The 17,788-nt window shown below is 34.1% G+C and overlaps 1 protein-coding gene across 1 annotated transcript in view; it reads left to right on the forward strand.

Moving 5' to 3' along the window:
* UNC5D (unc-5 netrin receptor D) overlaps positions 1–17,788 on the forward strand; it is a 790,136-nt gene that overhangs the window by 432,874 nt on the left and 339,474 nt on the right. The gene's annotated exons all lie outside the window — the stretch shown is intronic.

The raw sequence follows: 17,788 nt of genomic DNA on the forward strand, positions 1-17,788 counted from the left end.
TTACATTCAGTTCTTAAATTTTGTGATTTAGTGATCCTTGACAAATGACCACTTAACTTTCCAGAGATAAGGAAGTCATTATTTTCTGAGTCAGTCAATTCTGCTTGTGGACTGTGCTAATGTTAAGAAGCTTAATTTTATATCTGGCCAGAACCAACTGTTGTTGTTGATATATAGTGGTCAAATTTTGCTTAATTTTGCAAATATTGCTCATCTTCTCTATTGATAGAAAAAAGACAAATAGCCTTAAGTTGTAATTAGGAAAGATTTAATTTATGTAGACATAAAAGTATATGGACCATCATTAGATAGATATATGTCCGTCATTAGATAGATACTTGTTCCTTCCATGAAGTTCCAACTCACTGATCCTCATTCTGTCCTCTGAGACCAAATGAGTAAATGCAATCCCATCTTCTCAAAGCTTCTTCCAAACACTGAGAAAATATGACATATATTTATTTTCATGTCTTGTCTTATTTAGGTTAAATGACTTTATTTCCTTTCAGTGATATTTTTTAAAGAAGGACTTACTGGAGCTAGCTCCTACTAACTCAGGAAAGATCTTTGTTAAATTTTCATTGTATTTATACATTGAAATTGGTAAAACTACAAATCAGAAAATGTGTTGTGCTCCATAAGCAAAGCAGAATTAAAGCAGCTCAAAAGAAAAACAAGATGTGCAAAGTTAGAAAATCTACCTGTAAATATTCACATGGACTATCTGTGCTCAATTTATGGCAGAACATTCGGAGCTCATATTGATCTGATTAACCATAGTTGGACATACTCTAGCTTGATTTTAATATGATGATATCATTTTAGTCCTCTTGGAGAAGGAAGGACAACAATCAACAAATAAAGGATATTTGATTGTTTTGTTGATTATCTAAATTTTAAAAAGTTAAAGAAAATGTTAATTACATACATTAAGCTTAATAATGTGACCTGTAGTACAGCCACACCCACCCAGAAAGTCAGTTTTTTAGATATTTTCCAGAATATTTTTGACATTTAAATGAAATAGTTTTAGTTAGTAATAATAGCTGGCATTTCTATTGTGCCTACTATGTTCCAGACACTGAGCCAAGAATCTTACAAATATTATCTCATTTGATTTTCACAGTAACTCTAAAATTTAGGTGCCTTTATACTACCCCTATTTTACAGTTGAGGAAACTGAGACAAATTCAATATTCTGGAAGATGAAGTGACTGGTCCAAGGTCATACAGCTAATAGAGATCTGAAACCAGATTTGAACTCAAGTATTTTTGACTTCAAGTCCAGTAAATTTGATATCTGGGTAGGCCCTTTACCCACCCTTTGTACATGCTCAAATTAATCAGTGTATTTCTTAAAATGTTGTGCTCAAAATTTACCCAACATTCCAGATGAGGACAAATGATAGTAGCACAATGACATTGTGACTTTTCTATTGCTTTAGTCAAAGATTACATTTTTTTTTTGGTTGTCATACTACATTATTTAGATTCTAATACAATCATCAGATTTTTTTACTTACAAACTGTCGTCAGACCATACCTCTCTATTTCTTTATTTGTTCTATTGTGTGTATGTGTGTTTTTTTTTTACCCAAGTGTAAGATTTAATAATGTCATCCTATAAGATTCAGCTAACTATTAGTATATATCTTTAGGGAAGAAATCTCTACAACTGTCTTCCGTAATCTGCCCAAGTATCTAATGGTGTTTTATACAATTTTTGTCCTCTGTAATTTGAATCTTTCCTAATTAAAATTTAAAATTATTTGTTTTTGCTTTTTCAATAAAAAGAGATGAGCAATATTTGGCCACCACAGATCAACAAATAATTCTTCCTGCATTTATCCTACAGATATTATCTAATGCACAAATTTCCTTATTAGTATTTTGCGGCTTTTTTATCCTTTCCTATCCAAACATCTTGAAAACCTTCTTGACTTTGCAATATCCTGTTCCATTTATTTCAAAGAGCATTATAAGTTTTTGAAATTATTCAAAATCATTATTAATTTTTAAAGATGATGGATTTAAAAGAATAAAGTTAAAATCCTCCTTCATAGTAGATAAGATGATTATTTTAGAGTCAGGGACACATGGCTTCAAAACCTATCTCTAAACCAAAATAGTCATGTCACCTTGGGCAAGTCCCTGAACATCTCAGTGCTCTTGAAAACTCAGATCATAAAATTTTAATTGATTAATTAATTTTGGTTATTCATGTACATAGGTTTTTTTTGCAAATTTCCTTTTTTAAAATTAATTAATTAGTTTAAATTTTAATAATACTTTTTAATTTTCAAAATACATGGAAAGATAGTTTTCAACATTCAGCCTTACAAAATCCTGTGTTCCAAATGTTTCCCCCTCCCTTTTTCTCTCCTTTCCTCCTCCCCTAGACAGCAAACAATTTATGTTAAACATGTGCAATTTGTCTATACATATTTCCACATTTCTTTTGCTGCACAAGAAAAATCAGATCAAAAGGAAAAAAATAAGAAAGAAAGAAATAAAGCAAGAAAACAACAACAAAAAAGGTACAAATATTATGTTGTGCTCCACATTCAGTTCCCACAGATTTCTTTCTGGATGGAGATCACTCTCTCCATGACAAGTCCATTGAAAGTGGCGTATATCATGTCACTGTTGAAAAGAGCCAAATCCCACAGAGTTGATCATCACATAATTTTGTTGCCAGCGTGTACAATGTTCTCTTGGCTCTACTCACTTCATTTAGCATCAGTTCATGTTAAGGCTTTCCAGATATTTCTGAAATCATCCTGCTGATCATTTCTTATAGAATAATAATAATGTTCCATAACATGCATATTCTATAACTTATTCAGCCATTACCCAACTGATAGGCATCCACTCAGTTTTACGTATTTGCTTATGAATCATATTTGGGAAAGAAAAATCAGAAAAGTGGGGAAAAAATCACGAGAAAAATAATAGAAAAAAAATAAAGTGAACATAGCATGTGCTGATGTACATTCAGTCTTCATAGTTTTCTCTCTGAAAGTGGATGACATTTTTCCATCCAAAGTTTATTGGGATTGTCTTGGATCACTGAACCATTGAGAAGAACCAAGACTGTCATAGTTGATTATCCCACAATCTTGCTGTTACTATATACAATGTATTCCTGTTTCTGTTTGTTTCATTCAGCATCAGTTTGTGTAACTCTTTTCAGGTCTATTTAAATTCAATTTATCATTTTTTATAGAACAATAATATTCTATTAGCTTCATATATCATATCTTGTTCAGCTATTTCCCTACTGATGGATATCTACTCATTTTCCAATTCTTTGCCACAAAAAGGGCTGTTACAAACATTTTTGCACATGAATCCTCTTCCTTCCTTTATGATTTCTTTAAAATACAGACCCAGTAGTGCCCCTACTGATTCAATGAATATGCAGTTTTATAGCCTTTTAGGCATAGTAACAGATTATAAATTGGAAAAAAAAAAAAAAAAGGTGATGACTTGCATTGATAAAGGAGGCTTCCTTCCAAGAGGATCCTCCACACTAATAAAAATAATACTTTCTATTCAAACTCTATTGAACAAAACACAACTCCAATGAACTGACTGCATTGTTGCCTACAAGACTATTTTACAAAGCAGTCATACAAGGCAAGTGATCACATGCTAGTGAGAAGAAGCAATACAAGTACACTCTGAAGGTCTTCCTGAAGAACTTTGGAATTGATTATGTGACAAGGAACACATTGGCAAACTACCAAGCATTATGTGATTCCATCATATGTGGAGGAGAATTGAAATAGCTCAAAAGAAACATAAGATGTACAAATTTAGAAATCTCGAGATGGAGTCAGGATGGTGGAGTGAAGGCAGGAGCTTGTGCACCCTTTCCCCCAAAACATTCCAAATTCCTGTAAATAAAGACTCCAAACAAAATTGAGAGCATCAGAATACCCCCAAAGATGGAGTAGAATATTTTCCAGCCAAAAAGGACTTGGAGAATCAGCAGAAAAGGTCTAAGAAACCAAAGTGAAAGTCCAGCCCACAATCCCAAGGCAGGCTACTTTGGCACAACCCTGGCTCCAGCAACCAACCTAGCCCCCCCCTGGACCCAGCATTAGTGAGGCAGTACTTGTGAATCAGTAGCGGTGCTGGAAGCTTCTGACCCTCTCAGCCTGGAAACACCAGGGAGGACTCAGAAGGTCATTGGAGAGGTGGGAGTTGGTTGTGCAGTCCAGTACAGGGCACTCCAATGCATCCCTAGCCCCAACTCTGGTGCCTGAGAATGAGCAAAGTAGAATTCTGTTGTTTTAGCACACTAGATCTTACAGCTACTGTGGGACAGGGATATCCTAAAATATCCAACGCAGAAAAGAGTGCTTGTGCTCAAGTTCAGAGAAAATCTGAAAAGAGCTGCATAAAAACCCTGAAGTTTGGGACAGTGCATCCTCCACCCTGAAAACAGAGCTTTACTTTAACAAAGTGTTAAAAGGAGAATAATAGGCTAGGAAAATGAGCAGACAACAAATAAATATTCTGACCAAGAAAGGTCAAAACACACTCAGAAAAGGATAACAAAGCTCCTACATTCAAAGCCTTCAAGAAAAATAAGAATTGAACTCAGGAAGAGCTCAAAAGGGACTTTGTAAATCAAGTAAGAATGATAGAAGGAAAATTAGGGGAAAAATTGAGAGGGGTGCAAAACAAAATATAAAAAGCTAATGAGGAGAAGAATGCCTTAAAAAGCAAAATAAGCCATTTGGAAAAGGAGGTACAAAAGCTCACTGAGGAAAATAATTACTTAAAAAAACTGAGGGAATGATTCTGGCAAGTTGATGGGGTAAGTTGGTAAATTTCAAACTCTTCCAATTTCCCCCTCAAATAGAACAAATTTGCATCTCACTGCAATATAGACTGGTGAAAAATCAAGACTTGGAGTAGACCAGGAGTCCTCCTGATAAAGCTGGAAAGATCTGTAAGGTAGAGGTAGAATTAGGAGTAATATTAATCGATGTGACGTGCAAACACCTCTGGACAAGATCTGTAGAAACACTAAGTGGGGAGTCCTCTGGCTACTTGGTTGTTGCTGAAACCTCAATAGGAACCATAGAGATTTTCATCTCCCAGACTGTTTGTCAAATCAGGTTTGAGTCCCGGAAGATTGACAGAACCTCAGCTGATTAGGAATGCCAGGTCCAGGTGTGCTGCTGAGACACAGATCTGGGTGAGAAGGAGTCACCACCTGGTGAGTGCAGAGGCTGTGGGGCAGGGATACTGCTGGCTAAGGCCATCTGCAAGAAGGGGAAGATTTGGGTTTGGGGTTCCTAGTTAGAGGAAAGAGCCTTGAGAAGCCAGAGATAATATCCTCCCAAACCAGGATTAGTGGTGCTTCCCTTAATACTTCCTATTAAAAAATGAGCAGGAAAGAAAGAAGCTCACTATAGAAACATACTATGGGAACAGGGAAAACTGGGGATCATCTTTAGAGGAGGACAATGAAGTAAAAAAAAAAAAAACAACTTTCCACCCAAAAGAATAATGTGAAATGGCTCCTTGACCAAAGAGAATTTACTGAAGAACTCAAAAAAAGAATTTAGAAGTCAAATGAAAAACACTAAGGAAAAACAAAAATAAAAAATGAAAACCATCCAAGAAAACCAAGATTATGAAAAACAAATTAGCCAACTAGAAAAGGAGATAGAATATTAAAGACAGAAATAATTCTTTAAAAATTAGAATTGGACAAGGGGAAGCCAGTGAAGTTATAAAGAGATCAAGAAATAACAAAACAGATTATAAAGAATGAAATAGGGACTGCTAGGTGGCGCAGTGGATAGAGAACCAGCCCTGAAGTAAGGAGGTGCTGAGTTCAAATATGACTTCAGACACTTAACACTTCCTAATTGTGTGAATCTTGGCAAGTCACTTAACTCCAAATGCCTCAGGGAAAAAAAAAAAAAAGGAAAAGAAAAAAATTCACTGATCACCACTTCAACAAGATCTTTCGTGGAAAACACATAGTCGAATTTCCGAAACCTCCAGATTAAAGAGAACATTTTGCAAGAAACAAGGAAAAAACCAATTCAAATGTGCTGGAACTAAAATTAGAATTATATAGGACTTATCAACAGCCACAATAAAAGAGCACAAGTCCTGAAATCATATCTACTGACAATCCAAAGAACTAGGCCTGTGACTAAAAATAGCATATCCAGCAAAATTATATTATTGAATGAGGAAAAAAATGGAAATTCAATGTACTTGCAGATTTACAGGACTTTTTATCAAACATCCAAATATGACAGAAAATTTAACATATGAGAGCTAATATCAAAGAGCAATTTCAAAGAACTCAACATGGATAAACTGTTTATCTTTTTTTTTTTAAGTGGGAAATTTATGGCATATGTTTAAGATTGACATCAACAATACAACAGCTCAAAAGAAAGATTGAGGCAGAGGTAAGGTAAAAATAGTAATTATGTCATACAAATGAAGTGCAGTGGAAGAATGGATGCAGAGGCATTAAAGGGGAGAGGAGGGCTCTTAGTTCTGAAAACCTACTCACATTGGGGAATGGATTAAATAGGCAGCACTACATATATGCCAGGAAGAGTATAGCACCCTCCAAAAATCCATAAAGAAATAAAAGGGTAAGGATGAGTGGACAGGGAAACAAAGGTAAGGGAAGAAAACTAGTGAGGGATCCATGTATTGGGGGAGGTTAAGTAATAGGAAAGCAAGTGTATCAGCAAAGCTAGGAAAGATATGTGTGTATCTATGTGGGGGGGTATGTGTGTGTATATGTATGAAGGTGTATCTATATAGATATAGATATGGATATATATGGTTTGCTAACTAAAGCTTGCTTGGAAGTGGTGGAGGAGATGAAGGGGGGGAAAGAATAAAGTAAAAAAGGTGTACAGCAGAGAACAAAAGGACAATTTACAAAGATGTAAATAAAAGAGGGACACTCATGGATACAATTTCTTCTACAGATATGTTTTCTTGAACTTGTATTTTTGTTATATATTTTGAAATGTTTTTCCTCAGTGATGTTTTCTGCTAGGCATATGATAATGTTCTTCTTTTAATTTTGTTATGTATTAATTTTCTGTTTTTTATTGTTTCTTTAAATTGAAAAAAAATTGAAAAAAAATTAAAAATAGTAGTGTTATAGAGAAAGTTATTTGATTCCATAAATTAAAAATAAAAGAAAAATTGAAAATCAAAACCAAAATAAAATTAGACAAATGGAAGCTAATAACATTATGAGAAATCAAGATACAATAAAGCAAAAAAAAAAAAAAACAACAACAACAACAACAACAAAAAACTGTGGAAACTCATCGGAAAAACAATTGACCTGGAATATAGACCTAGGAGAGAGAATTTAAAGCTATTGATCTGCCTGAAAGTCATGATTCAAAAAAGAGCCTAGATATCATTCAAGAAATTATTCAGGAAAACTGTTCTGATATTCTAAAACCAGAGGGTAAAATAGAAATTAAAAGAATTCATCAGTCATCTCCTGAAAGAGATCCCAAAATGAAAAGTCCTAGGAATATTATAACCAAATTCCAGAACTAGGTCAAGGAGAAAATTTTGCTAGCATCCAGAAAGAAACAATTCAAGTGTAATAGAGCCACAGTCAGGATAACATAAGATTTAGCAGCTTCTACATTAAAGGACCCGAGGGCTTGGAATATAATATTCTGGGTAGCAATGGAGCTAGGATTGCAACTAAGAATCATCTACCAAGAAAAACTGAGTATAATCCTTCAGTAGAAAAAAATGGTCATTTAATGAAACAGAGGATTTTAAAACATTTTTGGCAAAAAGACCAGAGTCGAATTGAAAATCTTGGTTTCAAATACAGGACTCTGCAGAAGCATAAGGAAATAATCAAGGAAGTGATATCATAAGGGACTTCATAAAGTTTATGTTTACATTCCTACATGGGAGGTTGATACTTGTAACTCATTAGAACTTTCTCATTATTATGGCAATTAAAAAGAGTATATATAGACATAGGGCACAGTTGTGAATTGAAAATGAAGAGATAATATCTTTTTTAAAAATGATGAAATTAAGAGTTGGGAGAGGAATGCCTGGGAAAAAGGGACAGGGTGAAGGAGAGTAGTACAAATAATCTGCTATTATAAAAAAGAAGCAAGAAAAAGGGTTAAAAGGGAAAAGAGGGTCAAAGAGTGAACCTTACTCTCATCAGAATTGGCTCAAAGAGATAATAATATAGATACCCAATGGAGGTACAGAAATCTATTTTACCCTGCAGAAAAATCAGAGGGGAATGGAATATGTAAAGGGGGGAAGGGTGATAAAAGAAAGGGCTTACTGAGGAAAGGAATGGTCAATAGGAAAACATTTTTGAGTACTGAAAGATTGAAAAGAGAGAGAATAAATGTGAAAAAATACAGTTAGCAATAGTAATTTAAACAGAATTTTGAAGCAAGTTTCATTTTTCAAAAAAAGAGAGAACTGAATCAAACATACAAATAAGAGCCATGCCCCAATTGATAAATGATCAAAAGACATTATATTGCCCAAATGGCTATAAATCATGTATATCCTTTGACCTAACAACAGCACTACTTGATGTGAACATCAAAAGTGAATAGGAGGGAAAAGAAAAATGATCTATATGTACAAAAAGTATTCATAGCAACTCTCTTCTCAGAGCAAAATAATTGAAAATTGAGGTGATGCCCATCAATTGGGGAATGACTCAAACTGTTATGTGGGTTTATGAAGGAATATTATTATTCTATGGGAAGTAATGAGCAGGATGCTCTCAAGAGAATTAAAAAAAAAAAAGATTTGGAAAGTTCTCCAGGAACTGAAGCAAAGTAAAATGTACTGTATACAAAGTAATAACAATGTTCCTGGATGACCAGCTGTGAATGACTGCAAAAATAGTACTATCATCCACAACTACTCTGAAGGACTTAAGAAAAATTCTGTCTATATTCAGAGAAGGAACTGATTATGTCTGAATACAGATTGAAGCATTCTCTCTTTTTCTCCTCTTTTTTTTTAACTTAATTTTTCTTGGGGGATTTTATATTCTTTAGGATAGTATATCCATTTTTTAAAAAAACAATTTGACTTTTATGGAAATGTTTTGCCTAGCTTCACAAGTGATTTCTTAATTGTGAATAGAGATAAGGGAGGGAATGTAGAATTCAAAAATTTTAAAAACAAATGTAAAAAAAATTGTTTTAAATGTAATTGGGGGAAATATTAAATAAATAAAATAAAATAAAATAAAAACTTTTCAGAGTTTAGGATTTGTTCTTGTGAAAATAGAGACCCTAGTTCAAGCCCTGCCTTTGACACAGACTATAATTTGAGGCAAGTGACTTAATTTCTCAGCACTTTCAGGTTGTAAATTAAAGAGAATATACCACTGAAAGATATTTTATCCCAACAAAATAAAAAATGGCATCCCCACAAGGCTTATTTCTTATTGTATTTTAATTGTTTTGAAATGACTAATCAGCTTAGATTATAATGAACTATTTGTAAAAAAGAAAAGTTAGACAGCTCTATTCCAGATATTCATATAGACTAGTTGTGCCCAATCTATTAGTCTTCCCAGCTCATATTAGTGTGAACAACCAGTTGCACATACTGTGTCTTGATCTCAACATAATGATGTCATTTTATTCTGATTTGAGAGTGAAGGACAATAATCAACCAACTTTTATGGAATTAAAATTTTAATTTAAAATTTCTGGTCATCTTGGATTTGGAATCATAAGACATAAAGTTGAATTCTGACTTTATTTTTTATCAGTCCTATGCTTCATACTCCAAAACAATGGCCCTGTGTGTAGTGAACTACCTTGTTAATTCTAAGATTTACAATAAAACCATGTCATCGTCTTGATATCATTTATTATCACAATTTATTATATTTTGGCAAACTATGTTATATTATTATTTTGAAGAGGAACACTATTAATGAATATATATTGCAAGTCAAATAAAAAAGATTAGCTATTCACAAATTCAAAAAGGACAGGAATTATTGTTTAACATTGAAAAGCAAAGTAATTATTTTGAACTTCCAATTTAAATCTTTTCTGTCTTTTTTATGTTTTACTTATTCATCCAGTAAATTTTTTAAAGACTCTAATTAATCAGTAATGCATTAATCAATAGTACAAGTCATTGTAGATTTCACAAAAATATAAATGCTATAAACTGCCTTCATGTAGTTTATATTCTAAATTACAAATATATGCAGACTGCTGAAGACATAGCACTATTTTATATTGCAGGATTTGGAAAGTGAATTGATTTTCCATAATACCCATTAACAGGAGATAGGGCCAGAAACATCCATGAAGTATAGTCCCCTGTGTCAGCCTTTCTTGTCTTCTGTTTTTCTTTTAGTATGTCAAGCAACACTGTCATGGTAATTTGCTGCTTTCCTGGAAGCATCTCTGTGCTGATTAATTCTGCTCTCTTGTGTAAAAGAGCCTGGTAAACTTAGGTTTAGTTCCTTGTTTTGGTACTTAATGTTGAACTTGTACTACTCCTGAGCTACATATGTTGAGTGATTATTATTCTGGGAGAAAATAAAACCACATTTACTAGATTGAAAATATGTGAAGATATGCTTTCCTTTTTCTTTCTTTTTTTTTTTTTGAGGGAGGATAAAACACATTTTTATCTTCTCACTAAGCTAAAGCTGCATTAGTATTTTAATTTTAATTAATCATTTGCTTAGAAAATAGAAATATTTCTTTTCTAATTACCCCCACTTAATTTACTATTATGTACAGTATGTTATCTTGAATACTTCTAAGTTCCCAAGGTAAAGGCAATTGAGCTTCCTTAAAATGGCAACCCTATGTGCACCAGAATAATACATATTTAATAGAGACTGAGTTTTTATTTCTCAGCACTTTCTAATTAATTTACTGAAGACAGTCCTTTTGGTGGCTCTAAGACTTTGAGACTACGTAAATATGACATTGAGATGACAGCAGCTAGAACCAATAGAAATATTTCCAGCATAAAATCGAAATGTATTTGTTTTGAGCCTCATATGTGTTGTTCATTCTAGATCCTCTTGAAAATGGATCTCCAAAAAAGAGAGTCGTATTGCTCCTTACAACATTGTGGACTTTTTTGATCTTCCACTTAACCTCATATCTGGATACTTAGAGCAAAATTTCCTTTGTAATTTTGACTAGACTCAACCTCTTACTATATACAATGTCCTACCAGAGGAAAAAAGAAGGGGAAATTTTTTTTTCATTTTTTCTTTAAAACCATGTTACTCTATTTAAATTCAACTGGTGGACCTGATGTTTGAATAATATTAGCATTTATTCCACCTCCTATCATTTCACAAATGTGGCATGAATAATATTAGATAGTAAATATTCTTTGCTAACTTTATATAGTTAACAATTACTAATAACAATAATATAGTTAAGCCATGGATAAATTCTCTGGGCTCTGGCTGTCACCCTGTTTTTGTTTTTGTTTGTTTATTTTTTGTTACCAATTTGTGACTCAGCATGGAGAAAGTTAATGAAGGGGTAGATGATAAAATGTCATCCTCTTTTTCTCTAACTTGTAAACTTAGGACCTCAAAATCATATGGAGTCTAAGAAAAAAAAAAAAAAAACTGGTCCAATCCATGCTTGAGCATGTGTCCCTTTTGCTGCATCTCCAACAACTGGTCTCCTAACTTCCTATTGAAGTACTAGGGTAATAGGGAATAGGTGAAATCTACTTCTGTCTGACTTCCTCCATTGCTTCAACTTCTGACCCTTGGGGCCGAGTTAATTTAAGCCTAAGGACTCTTCAACATGATAAACTTTTCAAGAATTTGAAAACAGCTTTGTCTTTCAAAATACTTTTTACTTCTTTAGTGAAAAATTCCCAATTTCTTCACCTAATCTTTTACATATCTGGTGTGGTTCCCATGCTATTCCATGGTCTTCTCTTTTTCTTATATGTGCTTCATATTTTCAGCATTGTCCCTAAATTTTATCACCCATAGTTAGACACAGTCTTCCAGACGTGGCCTGATTGAAGCAAAGTATATCAGGACTAAAACTGCAATATTTTGTATTCTTTACTTTTTGCAGGACTTGGATGTTATTGGTATAAGTTGAAGGAACAGCCTTTTAATAGTAGAGTTCAGCATCTTTTCTCCTATTTATGATCTTAGAAAATTACCTCAAGACACTGAGAAAATAAGGGACTTGCTGGGATCATAGAACTAGTATTTGTCAAAGGCAAGACTAGAATCCACTTCTCCTCACTTAAAACGCTGGCTCTCTATCTACTCTTCCATGCAACTTCTCAGGGTCCTGAACACTGTTTTCATTAATGCAGCCTAATATGGCAGTTTGAGAACTGATGAGCCCATTGATTCAAACCCAGTTTTCAATCCCTTTACCCCTTGAGTTTTCCCCCCACAAACTCTTGTCTATTTGAATTGTTTAATCACCAGTCACCCCTGAGAATGTTTCAAGAACTGATATACATGGGGTATTGGAAGAAGACATTTCAGACCAGTTTCAAATATCTTTTAGTGCTCCTTACCAGGTGTATTTGGAAACCAGTTGGCAACAGTACTGGAAAAAATGATGTTACTGATGGTCTTTGTGTAAGTGTGATAATGAGCTGTAGATAAAAGACTTGGGGGACAGCTGTTAGTAGGCACTGGGCTTGTGTTGGCATGGTAATGAATTTTAAATACTATTCCAGAATTTTTATGTCCCTCCTGCACAAGTGATAATCGTAAGCTAAGGCAGCCACCCTTGTATTCAAGTTGCCCAGAAAGAGCCCATTTAAAAAATATTTCTTTTTTCCTCTCTCCATCTTTCTTCCTCCATTTTACATTTCTCTTCTTTTGAACATTGAAGCATATACCTTAAATTCATTTTAAAATACTCTAACTTTTGGGCTCCCAATAGGATTAGGCCTGCTAAGAGTAACTAGCATTTTCTGTCTGATAAATAAGGGGATTACAGCAATAACTTCTGTCAGCATTTTTCTCATTTAAACAAATAAAGCTGACAAATGATGAAGTTCTGGGCTGCCCTGTTATGTTTAGTACATGCCGGGCAATTATTCATCTGCTGCCAACATTAGTCTATCTGCAACTAAACTATCCAACAGCACAGAAAGCTTATTAGCATATCAGGGCCATAGACATCATTTTATATTCTGTAAGACTCCACTCTATAACAAAGGCTGATGGTTATAATTTGCACAATAATTTAAAGGGTTGGACTTTTCATGCTTATTAGAGTTATATGTTTTCAGGTACAATGCTGCTCTTATTTAGGGCATGTCATATTTTATTAGTCTAGAGTATAGGTTGCTTGGTGCCAATTTTTATGAATAGTTTTGCTTCCTTCTCTGGAGATGCAAAAGTGGGCAGCTGTATTCCAAATTTCCACCTTATGCTTAAAGGAATTTCATTGGAAACAAATAAAAACTTTCTTAAATCTTATTTTTAACATGTTGTATTTTCATGTATATAAATGTAAATATGAAAAAGATGTGTAATGTTTTTTAATATCTTTTTTTTCTTTTATGAGGCAATTGGGGTTAAGTCCTCCTGACTCCAGGGCTGGTGCTCTAACCACTGTACCATCTAGCTGTTCTGATATATAATTTTTTTTTATCTTATACCCATGGCAACCTTTCCATGATTTAGCAAGTCTTAGAAAATTGCTTGAAGTCAATAGAGGTTAAGGAAGTTGAATAGGATCATAGAATTAATAATTATTGGAGGTTTGCTGTCAACTAATATGTTCTTAATTTCAAGTCCAGTATTGTTGTATGCCAAGATGCCACAGTTCCACCTTCATTAAATGAGTGTTTGTGTAAGAACTATCCTCTCCTAATTCACGCTTTGATGCCTCTTAGTATAGTGTAGAGGTAGTCTTAGTCTCTGCTAGATACAGCAGGTCCTACCAACTTGAATGGCTCCAAGGGACCAAGGGACCAGTAGTAGATTGTGTATGTGCTTGTTGTCTAAGGACCAACCTAGTCACATTTAGAGAAATACTACATAAGATTGACCTCAAAATACTACAGCATTTGGCAATTATCTAGGACAATCAACTATTCCCTCTTCTTTATGATTCGATTCAATAAGCACTTACTAATCACCTGCTATGTGTCAAATATGATGCTGAAGATGTATGATAAAGACAAATAAAAAAATGACTTTGCCCTCAAGGACCTTATATTCTTTTGTGGGGTAGGAAGCGGGGGGATATTTGTGGGAAAATATGCAGTAAAAGGCTTAATACAAACTATATATAATGAAATTGGGGGGGTAATATAAGCATAACATGAATGACTTTATCATAGAATGAAGAGAGCTCAGGGGAAGCATGATGTAGGCTAGAAGAAAAATGTGGGAGGGATAGAGCTCATATGAATGGGTATACTGTTTTTGTTTTTGTTTTGTTTTGTTGTACGTTAAAGATATGCAATGATTTTAAAATATTTCCATATTAGTCATGTTGTGAAAGAAAAATCAGAATAAGAGAAAAAAATATGAGAAATAAAACAGATGAAAATAGGCTACTTTGATCTTCATTTAGTTCTCTTTCTGGATGAAAATGGCATTTTCCATCCCAAGTCTATTCAGATTGTCTTGGATCACTGTATTTCTAAAAAGAACTAAATCTATCACAGTTGATCATAACATAATCTTGCTGCTAAGTGAAATGAGCAGAACCAGGAGATCATTATATACCTCAACAATGATACTGTTTGAGGATGTATTCTGATGGAAGTGGATCTCTTCGATAAAGAGAGCTAATTTAGTTTCAATTGATCAAGGATGGACAGAAGCAGCTACACCCAAAGAAAGAACACTGGGAAATGAATATAAATTTGCTTGCATTTTTGTTTTTCTTCCCGGGTTATTTATACCTTCTGAATCCAATTTTCTCTGTGCAACGAGAGAACTGTTCGGTTCTGCACACATATATTGTCTATAGGATATACTGTAACCTATTCAACATGTAAAGGACTGCTTGCCATCTGGGGGAGGGGGTGGAGGGAGGGAGGGGGAAAATTGGGACAGAAGTGAGTGCAAGGGATAATGCTGTAAAAAATTACCCTGGCATGGGTTCTATCAATAAAAAGTTATTAAAAAGTTAAAAAAATAACATAATCTTGCTATTACTCTGTACAATGTTCTTTTGGTTCATATGCCATAACTTATAAATTCATTCCCCAATTGATGGGTATCTACTCAATTTCCAATTTCTTGCCACAACAGAAAGAACTACTACAAACATTTTTGTATAGGTGGGTCCTTTTCCCTTTTTTATGATCCCTTTGGGATGTAGACCCAGTAGAGGCACAGCTGGATGAAACAGTATGCCGTTTTATAGCCTTTTGGACATAGTTTGAAATTACTCTCCAGAATGGCTGGATCAGTTCATGACTTTACCAACAATGCAATAGTGTTGGATGGTTATATTATAATGGAGGGGTGGTGACCAGGAAAAAAAAAAAAAAAAAAAAAAAAAAAAAAACTTGGTTCTTGGAAGTTTATAAATTCAGACTAGCCAAGAAACTAAGTAGAATCACAGAAAAGTAGATTGTCATAGCTTTCAATGTTGTGATATTAACGTCAAATTGATTATTTGTCCTTGACCAAGGTGTTCCTAGAGAGATTACAATCTCTGCCCACCTAAATGAAAGTACAAATTCTTGAAACACTGGCAACTTAAATTGTATGATAAATAACACTTATTGCTTGGCAAATAAATTCTAAACTCTAATACTAACATTCAAGATATTCTATGACCTGGTGACTACTTCCTCTTTTTTTAGTTTATTTATTTTTAATACACATTGTTTTACGAATTATGTTGGGAGAGGAAAATCAGAACAAACTAGAAACTATGGGAGAGATTTAAAAAAAAGAAAAAAGTAATGAACATAGAATGTGTTGATTTATATTCACTTTCCTTAGTTGCAGGTAACATTTTCTGTCCAAAGTCTAATTAGGATTCCTTTGGATCACTGAACTACTGAGAAAAACCAAGGATTTTATATTTATCATCACACATTCTTGTTGTTATTGTGTACAATGTATTCCTGGTTCTACTTGTTTCTCTCAGCATCAGTTCATGTAAATCTTTCCAGGCCTTTCTATAAGCAGCTTGTTCATCAATTTTTATAGAATACCGATATTCCATTACCATCATGTACCACTTATTCAACCCTTCCCCAATTGATGGACATCCACTCCTTTTCCAATTCTTTGCTACCACAAAAAAGCTGCTATAAACATTTTTGCACATGTGGGTCCTTTTCTCTGCTTTATGATTTCTACAGACCTAGTAATGGCACTTCTAGGTCAAAGAGTATGCACAGTATTGTAGCCCTTTGGGCATAGTTTCAGATTGCTCTCCAAAATAGTTGGATCATTTCACATTAGTGTCCCAGTTTTCCCACATCCCCTCTAACTACTAAACATTATTATACATTAACACACACACACAGACACACACACACACACACACACTGTGTGTGTGTGTGTACGTGTGTATGTATTATCCAAACTTATATAAGAATTGTGACTCTTAGAATTCCAAAAGCGCTTCAGAGGGTTTCTATATATACTTGAGTAGAAATCTTTTGTATGTCATCCTTAATCAATGATTACCTAGTATTGGCAGTGGGATAAATGAGGTTTTTTTAAATTTGTTTGTTTTTGTTGCTCCTGTTCCATGGGGTTATTGTAAGGATTAAATGATATAATGTATTTAAAAATTCTTTGCAAACTTTAAAGCCTTCTACAGCAGTTATTATTATCTTCACCTTTACCTAAGTGTCCTATACTTATTTTTTTCTTTTTGATTGAGCATACACAAACCCCGCTTTTAAAAAAAGTGTTTTTTCCCCCTAATGCCGCCCAATTCTCTTTTTAAATATGATGGAGACATTTGGCCAATAATAAATTATGCAGCTTGATTATCCAGAAGATTACCAAATAGAAGGCTAATTTGATAATACTGAAGAGTTCCCATTAATGAAGACAAGCTAAGTTAAGATTCAGCAGGATGTTTTGCATGGAATAACAATACAATTTGCTGCGCGTTAAAGAGAAGCTTAAATAACTCAGAAAACAGTAAGGGGGGCAGGATGGATGTTATTATAGATACTACTTCAGATACCACTGGAAAGATCTTTTGACTGGACCACATTAAGTGTGCCTGGATAATAGGTTGAAAGTTAAAGTTAATCTCAGGGTTTTGTCCCCCAGCATCTGTTAAACTGCCTGAGTGGAACACAGTATTACATTAGAACCAAAAAGCACATGAGGGCAGTTATGACCCTTAGAGTGGAGTTTTTTCCTGCTATTTATCGGAGAATTGGCTGACTTCTTAATGACTTCCAAAAGCAAAATGCCCAGCTGTTAATGATGCCTGAGATTAAGTGGCAGCCAATTTGGGAGATTCAGTTTTGGAAATTTCTTCCTGCTTTATAAACTTCATAAACCCGAAATTTTTCAAGATTGTGCTTTCATTCATTTCCTGCCAAGGAGAAATGAGTATCTTGGGAATGTGTAAGAAGAGAAGAAAGTGACGAAAAATGAATGCGTTCCCTATTTTCAAATCAATAGTCTGCCTTTCCACTTATTCTCATGCTACCTAATTCAAACCAATATCTCTGCTCCCTGGGAAAAGCACAATTCACATTTTTGTAGCCCTGCTGGTGAAGTGTGGCACAAGTCAGTCTCTCAAACTGGGTGCTTCACTCATCTGAT

Source organism: Antechinus flavipes, chromosome 2 (assembly GCF_016432865.1).
Source record: "Antechinus flavipes isolate AdamAnt ecotype Samford, QLD, Australia chromosome 2, AdamAnt_v2, whole genome shotgun sequence".
NCBI lineage: Eukaryota > Metazoa > Chordata > Mammalia > Dasyuromorphia > Dasyuridae > Antechinus > Antechinus flavipes.